Consider the following 17,509-nt stretch of genomic DNA (forward strand, 5'->3'; position numbering starts at 1 on the left):
CTCAGCCTCGTTCGCTCCAGGAGTTCCTCATGTTTCAGAAACAGAGTGTTAGAGGAGGCAGAAGTAAGTCAATCATGGGTTCTTCAATTACTAGGAACTGTCAGTGCTGGCCAACATCAATTGATACTGTAAGACATCAGAGATATTATTTATCTTTCTACTCTCTAAGGTCTAATTTGTAGATGGCAAAGATTAAAATCAGCTCCTTAGAGACCAGTTCTCAAAATCTTAAGGGAATTTATGAATAAATATGTGTATGTATACATATTTTTCCACAGAAAATGCTGTCAGATATCGGATACCCTGAGGAATATCCCACTCTAGAGAACGGGGTATTTTCCAACCATAGACCAACATCCCATTATTTTTTCCATCTTTAAAACAAATAAACATGTAAACCTTGACCCCCACTTTCCACATCAACAGCCTTTTACAACAAATCTCAAAAGAATTGTCTGTGATATACACTACCCCCAATTTTTCTCCTATTGTTCTCCTTTGAGCCCACATTCATCAATCCAATGAAAATGATCTTGACAAGCTCAAGAAGAACCCCTGTTTAATAAATCCAACAATTACGTCCTAGTTCTCAGCTTGCTGAACTTAAAACAACATCTACAGTTGTTTACCTCTTCCTCCTGGATTCTGGATAATTCCTTTCTTAAACTGGCTTCCACGTAAAACACATCCTCCCAGTTTTCCTCCAGTCTCACAAGCTGCTCCTTTTCAGTCTTTGTTATTGGTTCTTATCTTTCTGCCTCCTCCTTCTTCTTTTTTTTAATATTTATTTATTGGCTGTATCAAATCTTAGCTGTGGCATGCAGGATCTTCACTGTAGCATGCGGGCTCCAGAGCAAGTGACTCAGTAGTTGTGGCACATGGTCTTGGTTGTGTTGAGACGTGTGGAATCTTAGTTCTCTGACCAGGGATCGAACCTGCGTCCTTGCATTGGCAGGTGAATTCTCAACCACTGGACCGCCAGGGAAGTCTGTCTCCCTGCATTCTTAACGTTAGAATGTTGCAGGGTTTGGCAGTCTTTCACTTAATTTCTTCATGATCTTATTCAACTCCATTTTTTCACACACCAAGTACAAAATGTGACTTCCAAATTTATACTCCAAGCACAGACCTTCTCCCTGAGTTCCACACTTGTATATGTAAATATCCATCTGACTACTCAATATTTCCACTTGGATGTCTAATAGAAATCTCAGTATGTGTGATCTTTTCCTCCTCTCCGTTAGTGCTGGGACTGTTTTTCCTATGGCTTAGGCCATCAGAGCTTGCTGTCACCCTTGACTCATTCCTGTTTCATAGTCTTCATCTATCCATTAGCAAACTCTATGGACTCTACTTCTGAAATAGAGGCAGGACTGGTTTACTTCTCACCCATGTCACTGCTGCCATTCTAGTCAAGCCATTAGCTTGAATCTGGATAATTGTAGTGCAGTTTATTCTTTGAACAGCAGAGAATAGCTAGGTTTATGTACAACAGAGATAAAAGAGATCAGAGTCCAAAAGCTAATTTAGTTTTTGAGTTAGGGGTCTGAGGATGGGGTAAAAAGTTCAGGATGTTCTCAGTGGGTGTGTTGTAGACATAGAGGATAGTACTAGTTATTTTGATCCCTCTGCCCATCTGCTCATCCAGGTTCATTCTCCACTCTCTGTGTCTTGCTCTGCACTCCAGAAGCCTGACTTCTATGCTTTGAGTCTTGTAGGCTCTCTTGCCCATTGTTCTGTTTGGGTTCAAGCAATGGGAAACATGGGGAGGATCTCAAAGTGAAGAGAGGAAAGGCAGAGTCTTTTCTGCATTCTCTGTCCCCACTACACATCTGGTGGTGACTTTGCTCCATCCACGGCACATGTCAAATTGTCTTTATTGCCTGGTTTCAGCTCTCCCTGGATTGAAGAAACACTGTTTCTTCTCCTTGCTCCCTCAGTATCATGAGTGTGAACAGCTATCTTCTGTTCCCCACCCCTGGGTATCTTAGCATTCATTATAATCATTAGGTTTCAATATTCTTTTTTCTTCAAAACTTTACGTATCTTATATTTTAGACATAGCATAAAAAAGATATTAGAGATCAGCAGATTCTTGTCCCTTGATGAGTAACACATATTTTCCTGCATATTTGCTAAATTTTTTTTTTTTTTTTTTTTTTACTGACAATTTAACGTAATTTCCAGCAGGTTACTAGATGTGGTTCCTTCATCTATTTTTACCAGGTTAGTTCCTAAAACTGCCCAAACCACTTTAAATAATCCCTATTTTAAAAAGCCCATTTTAGATAAACCTATAATAGCTCAGTTGGTAAAGAATCTGCCTGCAATGCAGGAGACTCTGGTTCTATTCCAGGGTCAGAAAGATTCACTGGAGAAGGGATAGGCTACCCACTCCATATTCTTGGGCTGCCCTTGTGGCTCAGCTGGTAAAGAATCTGCCTGCAACATGGAAGACCTGGTTTTGATTCCTGGATTGAAAATATCCCCTGGAGAAGGGAAAGGCTATCCACTCTGTATTCTGGCCTGGAGAATTCCATGGACTACATACAGATCTCAGAGTCAGATGCGACTAAGTGACTTTTACTTTTCACTTTTCTTCATAAAAAGATAGGTTTTTCAGGTAAATCTTTTTGTGAGTGTCCTTTATTTCCTTCAGGGACCCGTTCTCACATAAATATAATTATTCTTTTGTTATTAAAATAAATATTAAATTAATTGCACATTATGAAAATAAATTTATGGAACACATTATTCACAGAAATTTAGGAACTACAAAGTCTTGAAGGAAGAAAAATGTTCATCCTTAATCACAGTGCTACTAAATAACTGCTGGAACATTTTGGTGAGTTGTAAAAAAATTTTTTTAAAGGTATTTTTATTGGATTATAGTTGATTTACAGTGTTGTATGCATATACATATATCCACTCTTTTATTTGAATAATTTTAGTCTCCTTGTGATATTTTAAAACGTTAATATTTCTTATACAAAAAGAAAAAAATTTGGAATGTAGAAAATACAAAGGACAACAAAATCAGTTCTATTACTTAAAGACAAGCTAGGAAATTTTTTGTGTGTTTTCTTGAAAATCTTTCTTTCTTTGGAGTTTAATATGGTGATTTTACATGTGGTGATTTTACACTATGTAAAATCTTTACACTATGTGGTGATTTTAAAGCATAGTGAACACAGATCAGTTATAATTCATAGAACAAAGGGGAAATGAAGAGAACCTTGGTATAATATTGACTTCTGGTTAGTTTTTATTGCTGTGTCATAATATTAAAAAAAATTACTTGAGCTATTAAACTGGAGTTTAAATTATAAAAATCAGTTATTTAATTATCTTGATATTAAAACTGCTTCTCTGATTTTGTAGTTGGAAGATTTTGCAGATGGGAGAGAAAGACTTGTAATTATCTTGGTAGTAGATGAAAAACATAAGTACCATAACCATTGTTAGTGGTCTTTGTCACCATTAGAAAGGGTATATCTCCAGGAAATTACCTGGTTCTTGGAGAAGAAAGAAATCTGCTGAGGAGTAGCTCCATGAAGAAAAGCAGGTTCAGCTTTGTACATGGGATACAAAATCTAAATTTAGACACATAAATAAACTGATTCTGAAATGGAGGTCCAGCTAAGCAACAAAAAGTTGCCATTTTGAAAAATATTATAACCTTCTTAGTTTTGGAGCTTCCCTGGTGGCTTAGTTGGTAAAGAACCTGACTGCAAGAGACTCTGGTTTGATCCCTGAGTCAGGAAAATCCCCTGGAGGAGGATATGGCACCCCACTCCAGTATTCTTGCCTGGGAAATCCCATGGACAGAGGAGTCTGGTGGGCTACAGTCCATGGGGGTCACGAAGAGTCGGACATGACTGAGCACACATGTACAGACTCAATTGAGATTTATTCATTGGATTTTTCCTGGAGTCACTTGGTAAGTCTTTAAATAATTGTTTCCAAGGGATTAGGCCCATCAGTGCTGTGTATTTGAATCTCTCAAATATTTGCCTCACTCTTTATGGCTTTAAGACATGAAAGACAACTTAGCATGTAATCATTAGGTTTCAATATTTTTCCCTGAATACTTAAGGTATTTTATATTTTTGACATAAAAAAGATGTTAGAGATCAACAGATTTCTCTTCCTTTGTAACGTACATTTTCCTACATATTTGCTTAAAGATTTAGTATTTTTTTTTTTACTGACAGTTTAAGATAATTACCAGCAGGTTACTAGATGTGGCTCTTTCCTTTCATTGATTTTTACCAAGAATTTAGTCTGAGCCCTGTTAATCAATACACATCATCAGTTTCAACTCAAGACTTAAAAAAAATCACCTTAATTATGACTTCATTATAATACATTCACTTTTAAGTTAGAATGCATATTTTGTTATAGTGAGTCTGTATTTCTATCCATTCCTTCATTATTTTCCATCTCTGTTCTATTTTTCTCCACATTGTCAGGGAAATTCTCAGGTTCTAAATGTCTGATTTGATTTTTCACAAAATCAATCCTGCTCTTTACTGCCTTCTGGGTGGATTTCAATTCTACTTTTCTATTTTGAATTCATTTTATTTCCTTTCTTGACTTTCATTTATATTTTATCTTTTAATTTTGGTCTATGTTATTCATATTTTTAGCTCCTATTTCTTATAATATTTTCAAGAAAATAGTTATTTTGTCTAACTTTGATTTTTAGAATAGGTTTATTTAGTATTCCCCTTTTTCATCTTTCATACTGAATTCTGTACTCCTCATTGAATATTGATTTTTAGTATCTTCTCCCTTGGTTTCTTGATCACTTTTAATAAAGACTTTTCTTTTTTCTTTAAAAAATACATTTAGTATTTTCAAAGAACCAATTTTAACGTTGTTAAAACTTTCTGTATTCGTCTTCCATTTTGACTAATTCTATTTCTATTATTTCCTTTCTAAGTTATTTGAGCTTATTGTAATATGTAATCTTCTTTCTTGAGATGAATATTTAGACTATTCATTTTCAGCCTTTCCTCTTATCTAATGTAAGGATATACACTTCCCTCTAAACACTGTGCTAGCTTTTCCTTTTATGTTTAACAAGTAGTTTCTTTCTTTCAATTTTTGACTTCTCATGTCTACTTTTCATTATAATTCTTTTAATGCATACTACCTCAAGTGTATTTTACAGGTTATCATGCTGATATCAAATCCTCACTTCAGTAAATTATCATCAAATCTGTATGTGTCAGTTTATTCAATGATTATTTATTGAGGTTTACTGTGTCCAAGGTACTCTTTTGGGGGTGAGGATTTCATTAATGTATAAACCAGAGAAACTCTTAATATATTCAATTATATTAGCTTATATTCTAAACTGGGGAGGGAAGTAGTCACTGTAATTTGTAAAAGTAAAAGGTGAGAAGTATATATAAATTAAGAAGCAGGATAAGGAGATTGGTTTCTGCTGTGTATGTATACTTGGGAGGTGTGTGGGAGGTGTGTGGGAGGTGTGTGTATGTGTTAAATGTGTTGTGGTGGGGAGTTTTAAATAGAGTGATCAGAGAAAGCCATCCCAAGAAGGTGAGATTGGGAAAAAAGGGATTCTTCTCTGGGGGAGAAGTTCTTGTCAAAGGGAACAACCAGTACAAAAGTTCTGAGGCAATATGGTACTTCACTTATCTTCAGAGGCTAAAGTGACTATGAAAGAATAACTGAGGGCTGGGCAGGCAGAAGAGTAGATGAGAAAGGATAGGAGTGAGGATAGTTAATGTCACTTAGATAACAGCCTGGGAACCAAAGATCTTGATGCATATGTATCTGATCTTCATGGAAGAATTGTTTATCCAAAGAACATTTTATTCTTCAGAAGTGGTTTATAGAAATGACTTTATTTTGACCTCTAGGAATAATTAGATGACTCCAAAAGCATAGGATATTTTAGGTCCTTGACCCTGGTGGCTCAGTGGTAAAGAAACTGCCTACAAATGCAGGAGACACAGGTTCAATCCCTGGGTCAGGAAGATCTGCAGAAGGAAATGGCAACTCGCTCCAGTATTCTTGCCTGGGAAAGCCCATGGATAGATGAACTTGAGGGCTATAGTCCCTGGGGTTGCAGAATGGGACATGACTGACGTAGCAAGTAAACAATGGCAACAAACACTTATGCAACTATGGTTTAATCTGAAGAAACTTAGATTTTGCTCTGTTTTCACCTAATCTTTATACAGGAGTCATCCATTCATTTAGTCAACTAGTAGTTATTTTCTTCAAAATTATTTATATAAATGTTCTTGTGCTGACCTTTAGATTTAGACAAATCGACATGTAGCCATCCCATCTGGTCATTTCAGCTTTGAAATTTGAAGAACTTCAGTAGTCATCACCATAACAACAGATCATTATCCAAATTCTGCTTGAATGGTCGCAATTCTTCTTTATTTATAGCTGAATCCATACTGGATTACTTTAATTTTTGCCAGTTTTATCGTATAATCCATCAGCTATTTGAAAAAAATTCCATGTTCCCCTTGAGTCATAGCTTCCAGCCCTTGTAATCTCACTCTTCATATACTGTTCCTCACATATTTCTTGTGCCTACTGTTTTAGACTTTTTGCCATTAGGTCACCCTCTTTTAGACAAGGACAGGGGAATTCTTACATTTCTATGTAAGAAAAATTCCTGGCCTTGAATTTGAATTTTCAGTTCCCTTTTCATAACTAAAATTCTAACAGTAGTTATAGAAATGTGATGAAAACAAATTAATTAGATGCCAGTGCTGATGGCCATGTTGTGTATTTTGGCACATTATGGAAAGAGTTTCTTTCCCTCACAGAAAAGTTCTATAATAGATCTTCCTTCAGCCCTAGTGAAATTGATTAATTACTCCAACTTAATTGATCGTATGCAGTTTCTCAACCCATTCAACATCCTAGAAACCAAACTCAGTCATGAGTCAACATTTTTGCATTTGGTTCAGTCTGTGTTTATTCCTGGTGGCAAAACAAGTGCCTAGTGTGTTGCAAAGCAAAGAGGCTACGTATTCCGCCTCTATTAACATCCTATTTGTGATATGAATGAAGTTAAGATGAACCTGATGAGGTATAACTTTTCCTGTTCTATTTTTGCCCTGGTGATGAATATCATTTTCCCTGAGTATCATGTGAATTTGTTCTGTTTTGGAAAGACCATTTATTTATTGAAAAGTTAAGTTGGCAGAAGCTCTCAACCTATAGACAAAGCATCTGTCTACTCATCCACACCTCTCCCCAACAAAATTTTATTTTATATTCTAATACTACAAGGAGGTATTTCTTCCCGGGAATATCTTTTTAAATCTTTTGAAAGCCCATCTTTCATTCCAGGTTCAGGTAAACATTATTTCAATGTGAAATTTGGATAATTCAAATTACTAGTCCTTACCCAGAGTAGTATATTCTTTCTTTAGGTGCCAAGATCTGTCCCTAGAACCTCACCTGTATCATGTGAGCATGTAACATGTGTAGCATGTACTTTGCTGGTGTCACAGTTATGTGCATTTATATATAATCAGGTTTCCATTCCCAATTCCAACTCCATTCTGAAGCTTTGAGCAGACATCTCTTTCCCTTTTTTTTTTTTTCTTGACCACTGGAAAACTTAACACTCTTTCTCTGGTAGAATATATCATCTTGTATGTCACAACAAGAGGTCCTGCTTCTGACTACAGGGGCCAGAATATATAGAATATAGTCCTTTCCCGCTCCTAACATTGGGACATGGACACATGATGTAAATTCCTGATTGCATGATCCTACCTATATCCTTAATTTGGAGCATTAATATTTGTCATGAGAGGCAATTGAAATTGGTTCCAGCCATAGTGATGATGAAGTGAAGTGAAGTCATTCAGTCGTGTCCGACTCTTTGCCCACCAGGCTCCTCTGTCCATGGGATTCTCCAGGCAAGAATACTGGAGTGAGTTGCATTTCCTTCTCCAGAGGATCTTCCCCACCCAGGGATCGAACCCAGGTCTCCTGCTTTGGAGGCAGACGCTTTAACCTCTGAGCCACCAGGGAAGCCCATAGTGATGATAGGAGCCATCAAATGGTGGGACCATTGCTCTGGTTCAGTAGTGGCCACTGAAGTCCATCGGTGACATCAGTAGTGTCCCGTCTAGATTATCCCTGTATTGTGCTCTTGCCTCTGGTTCTGGTTCCTGCCCATTTCCTAATGCTGTCTCTTCATCTACATGTTCACATTGCCTAGTATAAGCCATCACTTCTGTTATCGTTAACCAAGAGCCCTGACTGGTAGATGAAGAATGTTTGTTTTATTCTGATTTGATTACCTGGTGCCTAATAAATGTTTATTGAATGATGGAGATCATACTGGATATGATGTCTGTGGGAGCCAGTGGGGAATCAGTGGCCAAATTATTTCATCGACTAAACTGTCATGTTGCATTTTAGAGTGTGAACTGCTGGACCACACTTTGGAATAGTCTTTCTCCTTCAACTCTCCTTTCATCTCTCCATATAGGAGATGGCTCAGATGGTAAAGAATCTGCCTCCAATTCAGGAGACACAAGAGATGTGGGTTCAATCTCTGGGTCAGGAAGATCCCCGGGAGAAGGGAATGGCAACCAACTCCAGTATTCTTGCCTGGAGAATCCCATAAACAGAGGAACCTGACTGGCTATAGTCCATGCGGTCGCACAGAGTCAGACATGTGTGAGCTACTAACACATAGATAAGCAAATATAGGCTCTCAAAGTAGATACTCAGCTGACTGTGGGTTAGTTGGTTGCCTTTTTAATGTTTTGGGGGTTGCTGTGTTCAGTTGTGCTAAAAATCTCAAGCCTGAGAAAATTCCCGGACATGGAGTCATTAAAGGGTTCGCAGCAAAGGAGGAGACTGACTGAGCAGACTGCTCAGTCCTCCTGCTGCATAGCCTGTAGTTTGGAATTGCAAGTACTAGGGACCCAGGCACAGAGGAGAGAGAGCCACCTGTGCCTGTGGTTTATCCTTATTATAATTCTGCTGGGTCCTGATCTTGCCAAGGAATTTTGCAGAGATGAGAGCGTTTCAAACTCTGTAAACAGAACTGCAGGGGCCAGGAGCCCTTATTTTCCCATCAGCCCCTCAGTGCACAGATAACTCCTTGAATCTGGAAGGTGATCTGAAGTTTCCTGGTGCTTCCACTGCCCTGTCACCTCTGGCCTGAGGTCCCCAGGTACTGGCATAACTGTGTGTCTGTGTGTGGGGCTGCAACTGAGAGTGTCAGTCCCTCTGGGGACACTCACCCCATGACAGCAGTGACAAATTTCCTAATGGGCCTGTGATGCAATGGCTGCAGCCCTACCTGGAGGCTTGGCTTCTTCCTGGTGCCACTGGCCTTGCCCATGGCCCCAGGGGAGCCTGCTCCTGGTTTGTGCTACTTCTCTGACTCCAGAAATCTGTGTGTTTCCACCATGGGGAGTGAGATAAGTGTGTTTATCAACCATGGGCTTGGAACGAGAGTCTTCTTCTCATGGGAACGCATCAATCACTTCTCGGGGATGAACTTTTGGGGTAGCGTCTCTTGTCAATGATGGTTTGCTTTCCCTGATTGCATAACAAAATAAGAGCTTCATAATTAAGCATGTGGTAAACAGTGAGGCAATGGCCCTTGGATCCCCAGTCCTCTCCTAACTGCATTTTGCTGCAAGGGGTGGGAGCAGTGGCTTGGGAGAAGATGAGATAGATTGGGAATTCTTTCCAACTTCCTGGTTACATTTCTCCAAAAGGACACAAGATGACTTTGGTATGATCTTTGACCTCCCCATTCTAAGTTCCTTCCTAGGAACCCACCATACTTCATTCAGTTTAGACCAAATCCTTTAAGTGGAAAAGCCAACTGAAGCCTCTTGTGTTTATACACCCCAGGATGCAGCGGTGCCTAAGCACACAGTTTGCATTCCAAAGTTGGAACAAAGAAGCATTTGTTCTCTTTTCTGAGTGGCTGTGAAACATTTTCAAGAGCATTTTGCGGCAGAATTATGTTGATTTGACTCAGGACAAAAATCAATGGGTTGTTTTTCTGAAAAAGATGAGAGGCCGTCACTTCTTTACACACCCCCTCCATCTCCTTTGGAAATAGCCTGTGAGAACATCAGCCCTTGTACTTATTATCTGTACTTCTGGGGATGTTCCTATTAAATAAATTGTTTTGAGGTCAACATGAAACACCAACTGGAATGTAACCAAAAAAAAAAAAAAAAATTAAATAGAACAGCCCTCTTTGTGATCATTAAGACAATGTTGAAAAGGGAGAAATCTATACTATTGACCCGCCTTTGATATTTTCTGCTTTAGTTTAGGGTCGTCACCACAAATCTCAGTTACTAAACTCATTACGTGTTGCACAGGCTCCCCATGCTGTGTGATTAATAATCAAGACGTCACAAACAGTGTGTTCCTCTCTGGCACCTGAGAAATATAGCCGCTGAGGCCAGCTAGTCTCATTGGCAGCCTGGGACAATGATTTCTTCTGCGTGAGCCCCTTCTGACCAATTCTTGGATCCTGACTGTCTGATGACTTATGCTGTGATGAATGACAAATAAACACTGCTGACAGTATTATGAGTCTTCGTTCCTATTGGCTTCAGCTAGGTGTCATCAAGAAGCCTTCTCATGACCAAGGGGAATGCTGAGGGGTTGCCAAGACCTTAAGCCACTCTGTGTGGTTCATCTGTCAGCACTCACATCCTCACCACAAACATTTTAACCTGGAGGCCAAAACATCTAACTCACAGCAATAACAACAATGAGAAAAAATTGCAGTAACTGTTACTTACTGAGTATAACAGTGTAATTATAACTCAATAATCCCCCAATAGTATGTATGACAGCTTCCTCCTTGAGAGTTGGGTTATATAATTTTATTATGACATTCTCAGTCTTGTTTTGGTATCTTTTGAGGGAGTTAGACATCATCAATGGAAAAGCCTAGTTTTAGCCAGCAAAACTAGAATTTGGAAGGCACAGAGCCACCACAGAGGACCCACTGCCTGGTAATCCAGTTTTGATGGTCTTAATTCTGGTCTGGTCTTAGAGAAGTTTCCAGCCTTTGCAGATGAGTATATTATGCAGCCAAGTTTGAAAACCATTGCCGTCAACGGAATGTTGGCTGCCCTCAGTTCTGAGTCGGATTATAGGTGAGCTTTTTGACTCCTTATTTGTGTTTTTCTTAACTTTGAAGTAATGTCCAGAATGTGGAGAAGGTGTGGGCGGCTTGTGAAATTGTGGGAAGAAAGGTTGATAAATGCAGTGTAGGAGTGGGGAGGCATATGTGGGGAGAACAGGGAGAGGAGGAGAAACCTGATCCTAGTGCTTCTCCTTAACTGGGGCTGCCTCTCCTGAGTGCCATTCTCATTTATACCCAGTGGCACCAATACCAGCTCTGAAGTCATGCATCATAACATTTCTAGGCTGAGAAAGACTCCGAGACAACAGTTGGTGCAGTTCCTCTTTTCATCTGATGAATATCTGCTCTTTCCAGTGCCCCGTGTTGATTCTTCTCTTCAAGGTTACAGAAGTTTTTACCTGAGTAGCAGGTAGCAATCTCAACTGTTCTCTTCTGTGCTACTATTTCTTTTGTCTTTCCTTTCCCCTCCTCCCTTCACTTCCTTCTTCCTTCTTCTTCATTCATTGAATACATAATTACTAAGCACCTTCTGTATGCTTGGCTGTAACTTGTCATTTCCCTTTGATTAAGTGTCTAATGTGCTTTTCTAAACATTTTTGGTTTGCTCACATCTCTTTTAAGATTTTGTGTTCAAAGTGTAATCTAGAGCTTTCAAGAAGTTCTGAATAAGAGAAGGGTGAGAGGAGTATGACTTCTGAGCCTGGGAGGTTTTTATTTAGCTTTGGGCATCTTGGAATCCTTGTTTGTTTTTCCTTGCCCCACAGTGATCCTCTGTAGAGTCACTCCATCTTGACTGATCAAAAGATCATTTTGAATTTTATTCCTGTCTTTGGAAGTATTAGCAGATCTGCCCAACTTAGTATAGTCTGCAAATTTGATGAGCACATTGTCGATTCCGTCATCTCAACCATCAGTGAAGATATTGAACAGACAATAAAGATATTGAGTCCTGTCATACTCTGGCACAAAGTCATGGGTGTTTACAGTAACATTTTTGACCCAAGCAATCCTGTTGATTGAACTCATACTTTCTTCTCAGAGTCAGGGCTCCAGCGCATGGGAATTTTACTTACACTGAGAACATCTAATGTCACTAAAACTGGTGTAAAGCAACCTAATTTTCCCCTTTTGAACATGTCACGTGCTCCCCATCACTCTCACTGTAGCCTATGATCCTTCATTCTTATCCTCCTCAATTAATTGGGCCTTTTTCTTCATTGGCAATTTGTGCTGTGGACCATGTTGGTATTAAAACTTCTGCATCTTGTCTTTGATATCTTATGATTTCTAGCCATGACTGTTTCCACCATAACTTTTCCTCCTCCTCAATTCATAGTACTCTTCATGTCATAAAATGTAGCCCCTGCAGTTCATTTGGAAAGCAGCATAAGATACTATTTTGATGTCCATCTATGTACCAGAACGTCTTTGTCAGTGATCATGAGAGGAGTTGGTTTTAATTATTTTAGATGCTTGGATATAATTCCTTAAACCTGTGGTGAGATAGGGGATTGAACAAACTTACCCTTGAGTCTCACTATAACAGTTCCCTGATTGGGGTATAGAAGAAGTGCTCGGAATATTTCCGAGGCAATGATTCTTCATTCTGAAATGTCAGGTAGTCAGCAACCGTGGCAAGGCCTCTTCTCAGTGCTTCCACTTTGTTTGGCCTCAGATTATCCCTTGACTTAGAAATAAAATGCCAGTACAGTTAATAATGTAACTGGCGGAAAGACATGGAGTCATTTGTCTCCATAGAGTGAGACAAAAGCCCATATCAACCCAAACAAACAGATGACAGTCTTTCCCTGCAAAAAAACTTTTGCTCATTCCTGTCTATCCAGAAAACTTTCAGTTTTTGCTTTAATTTAAACCATCCAATTGAAACACCAATCATAGCTGGAAATAAAGACAAATGATGTGCATTCCTCAGACTTTGAAATGGGCACACTGCCTGTTCTCTGGTCGCTTTAACTACACACACTCCATCTCCTGTGGTTGGATATGGGTCTCTTCACTCTTCTCTGTATGTGAAATGCATATTTCAGCCTCCAAGACTTTTGACCTTTGATGTCAAAACCTGGAAAACAATCTCCCCATCCACACATCTTTATTTATCTCAATTCTGTTTCTGATCCCACCATCCTCATCATTCCCTCCTCTGTTCATTGACTTTCGGGGAAATACTTTCACCCTCCATAGCTTTCTGCTTATTCTCCTTTGCCAGGTACTCAGACACTTAGTGATGATCTGGCTGTAATATTTATTTTGTTTGTTCACTCACTCATCTGTTCACTCTCTCATCAAAAGATCATTATTGAACACTTACTATGTGTCATAGATTGGAATAGGGTCCATGTCACAAAGTGAAGCAAAAACAAATGTTCACTTGCCCTCATAGAACTTATGGTCCAGTGAAGAACACTGACATAAGTGATTGAAAGAGGTATGAAATTGAAAACTATTTTAAATGCTTTTCCAAGGATAAATGGTGACTATCTCAAGTACTTAGAGGATTTTTTTCCTGACAAAGTAATTTTTGAGTTGAAATCGAAAGGATGATCAAGAATTATTTAGGAAAGGGTAGAGGAGAGATAGAATATTCTTACCATGGGGAGCAGCAAACACATGAAGTTTCATGATGGAAACCAGAAGATCAACGTGATTTGGAAAGTAGGGTGTGGGCAGCTGTGAGACAAGGCTGCAAAGATGGCAGGGCTCAAGCAGGTCATGTTTGTTGATTGAGTGAACAATTTTGGTCTTTAGTCTATGAGCAACAGGAAACCATTGAAGGCTTTGTAGCAGGCAAGCCCTTGGCCTTAGTTTTATTTTGTAAATGTCACTCATGGGCTATCTGAGAAAAGATTAGGTAAGAGCAGGAGTTTTGAGAAGAGTTTAGGAAGGTCATTTAGAAAGCTATTTTTATTTTCATTTTTAAATTAAAAAAATAATTTATTTATTTTAATTGGAGGCTAATAACTTTAGAATATTGTGGTGGGTTTTGCCATATATCGACATGAATCAGCCATGAGTGTACATGTGTCCCCCATCCCAAACCCCTCTCCCACCTCCTTCCCCATCCCATCCCTCTGGGTTGTCCCAGTGCACTGGCTTTGGACTGTTCCATGCACTGAACTTGGACTGGTGATCTATTTCACATATGGTAATATAAATGTTTCAATGCTGTTCTCTCAAATCATCCCACCCTCGCCTTCTCCCACAGAGTCCAAAAGTCTGTACTTTTTATCTGTATCTCTTTTGTTGTCTTGCATATAAGGTCATTGTTACCATCTTTCTAAGTTCCATATATATGTGTTAATATACTATATTGGTGTTTTTCTTTCTGACTTACTTCACTCTGTATAATAGGCTCCACTTTCATCCACCTCACTAGAACTGATTCAAATGTGTTCTTTTTAATAGCTGAGTAATATTTCATTGTGTATATGTACCACAACTTTCTTATCCATTCAACTGCCAATGGACATCTAGGTTGCTTCCATGTCCTAGCTATTGTAAACAGTGATGTGATGAACATTGGGGTACACATATCTCTTTCAACTCTGGTTTCCTCAGTGTGTATGCCCAACAGTGGGATTGCTGGGTCATATGGCACTTCTATTTTCAGTCTTTAAAGGAATCTCCACACTGTTCTCCATAGTGGCTATACTAGTTTGCATTCGCACCAACAATGTAAAAGGGTTCCCTTTTCTCCACACCCTCTCCAGCATTTATTTTTGTAGACTTTTTGATAGCAGCCATTCTGACCGGTGTGAGATGGTACCTCATTGTAGTTTTGATTTGCATTTCTGTGATAATGAGTGATTTTGAGCATTTTTTCATGTGTTTGTTAGCCATCTGTATGTCTTCTTTGGAGAAATGTCTGTTTAGTTCTTTGGCCCATTTTTTGATTGGTCCATTTATTTTTCCAGTATTGAGCATGAGCTGTTTGTATATTTTTGAAATTAACTTTGAAATTAATTCTTCATCAATTGCTTCTTTTGCTATTATTTTCTCCCACTCTAAAGGCTGTGTTTTCACCTTGCTTATAGTTTCCTTCATTGTGAAAAAGCTTTTAAGTTTAATAAGGTCCCATTTGTTTATTTTTGCTTTTATTTCCATTACTCTGGGAGGTGGGCCATAGATGATCTTGCTGTGATTTATGTCAGAGAGTGTTTTGTCTATGTTTTCCTCTAGGAGTTTTATAGTTTCTGCTCTTACATTTACATCTTTAATCCATTTTCAGTTTATTTTTGTGTATGGTGTTAGAAAGTATTCTAGTTTCATTCTTTTACAGGTAGTTGACCAGTTTTCCCACCACCACTTGTTAAAGAGATTGTCTTTTCTCCACTGTATATTTTTGCCTCCTTTGTCAAAGATAAGGTGTCCCTAAGTGCATTGATTTATCTCTGGGCTTTCTATCTTGTTCCATTGATCTATATTTCTGTCTTTGTACCAGTACCATACTCTCTTGATGACTGTAGCTTTGTAGTATAGTTTGAAGTCAGGCAGCTTGAGTCCTCCAGTTCCATTCTTCTTTCTCAAGATTGCTTTGGCTACTCGAAATTTTTTTATTTCCATACAAATTGTGAAATTATTTGTTCTAGTTCAGTGAAAAATACTGTTGGTAGCGTGATAGGGATTGCATTGAATCTATAGATTGCTTTGGGTAGTATACTCATTTTCACTACATTGATTCTTCCTATTCATGAACATGGTATTTTTCTCCATTTATTTGTGTGATCTTTGATTTCTTTTATCAGTATTTTATAGTTTCCTATATATAGTTCTTTTGTTTCTTTAGGTAGATTTATTCCTAAGTATTTTATTCTTTTCATTACAGTGGTGAACAGGATTGTTTCCTTAATTTCTCTTTCTGTTTTCTCATTGTTAGTGTATAGGAATGCAAGGGATTTCTGTGTATTAATTTTATATCCTGCAACTTTAGTTGATTAGCTCTAGTAATTTTTTGGTGGTGTCTTTAGGGTTTTCTATGTAGAGGATCATGTCATCTGCAAACAGTGAGTTTTACTTCTTCTTTTCCAATTTGGATCCCTTTTATTTCTTTTTCTTCTCTGATTGCTATGGCTAAAATTTCCAAAACTGTGTTGAATAGTAGTGGTAAGAGTGGGCACCCTTGTCTTTTTCCTGACTTTAGAGGAAATGCTTTCAAATTTTTGCCATTGAGGATGTTTGCTGTGGGTTTATCATATATGGCTTTTATTATGTTGAGGTGAGTTCCTTCTATGTCTGCTTTCTCAAAACTTTTTATCATAAATAGGTGTTGAATTTTGTCAAAGGCTTTCTCTGCAAAACAAGACAAAGATACCACAAAAAAAGAAAACTACAGGCCAATATCATTGATGAACATAGGTGCAAAAATCCTCCACAAAATTCTAGCAAATAAAATCCAACAACATATTAAAAAGATCAAGTGGGCTTTATCCCAGGGATGCAAGAATTCTTCAATATTTGCAAATCAATCAATGTGATACACCACATTAACAAGCTGAAGGGTAGAAACCATTTAGAAAGTTATTGCAGTAGTCCAGGGAAGAAATGTTGACAGCTCCACACAGGGTGATAGTAGTGGTGATGGAGGGGTTGGAATGATGTAGGAAGTGAGATAAGTAAGACTGTCATAGCATGGCTATGGAGGTTAAGGAGAGTAAGGTGAGGATGGCTCCAAGGTGTTTGGCATGCACACAAGTTGGAAGGTTGGAGAAGGAAATGGCAACCCACTCCAGTATTCTTGCCTGGAGAATCCCAGGGACAGAGGAGGGCTGCCGTCTATGTTGTCACACAGAGCCAGACACGACTGAAGTGACAGCAGCAGCAGCAAGCTGGAAGGAGATGTTATTCACTGAAGAGACTGAAATAGAACCATATTAGAGAGGAAGGGTAATGGATTTGGTCTTGATACTGTTGCGAGTGAAAGTGAAAGTAGCTCAGTCCTTTCTGACTCTTTGTGACCCCCATGGACTATACAGTCCATGGAATTCTCCAGGCCAGAATGCTGGAGTGGGTAGCTTTTCCCTTCTTCAGGGGATCTTCCCAACTCAGGCATTGAACCCAGGTCTCCTACATTGCAGGCGGATTCTTTACCAGCTGAGATTTTTCAGTCATGCAAGTGGAGTTCAATATATGGGTTAGGACTTTCAAGGAGCAATCTGGACCAGAGTCATCTATTTTGGAAGCTTAGAAGTACAGAAGGTAACTGAATCCAGATGTGGGTAACAACGCCTAGGAAGGAGGGTGAAATGTTTATAGGTCTAACAAGAACTTGAGGTTTCTATTCTCCTTCTGTGTCCTTCATTATACTGAGCACAAGCCTTTCATTCATTAAGTTTAATTAGT

General features: G+C 38.6%; 1 long non-coding RNA gene and 1 other non-coding gene across 2 annotated transcripts in view; one reads left to right on the forward strand and one right to left on the reverse strand.

Moving 5' to 3' along the window:
* LOC139037180 (uncharacterized) overlaps nt 1-17,509 on the forward strand; it is a 110,597-nt gene that overhangs the window by 17,766 nt on the left and 75,322 nt on the right. The window lies entirely within an intron of this gene.
* Nucleotides 7,972-8,043, reverse strand: TRNAW-CCA (transfer RNA tryptophan (anticodon CCA)). Its single transcript has one exon. It is a non-coding gene; the product is annotated as a tRNA-Trp (tRNA).

The sequence above is a fragment of the Odocoileus virginianus genome, chromosome 2, assembly GCF_023699985.2.
Source record: "Odocoileus virginianus isolate 20LAN1187 ecotype Illinois chromosome 2, Ovbor_1.2, whole genome shotgun sequence".
NCBI classification, from domain to species: Eukaryota; Metazoa; Chordata; class Mammalia; order Artiodactyla; family Cervidae; genus Odocoileus; species Odocoileus virginianus.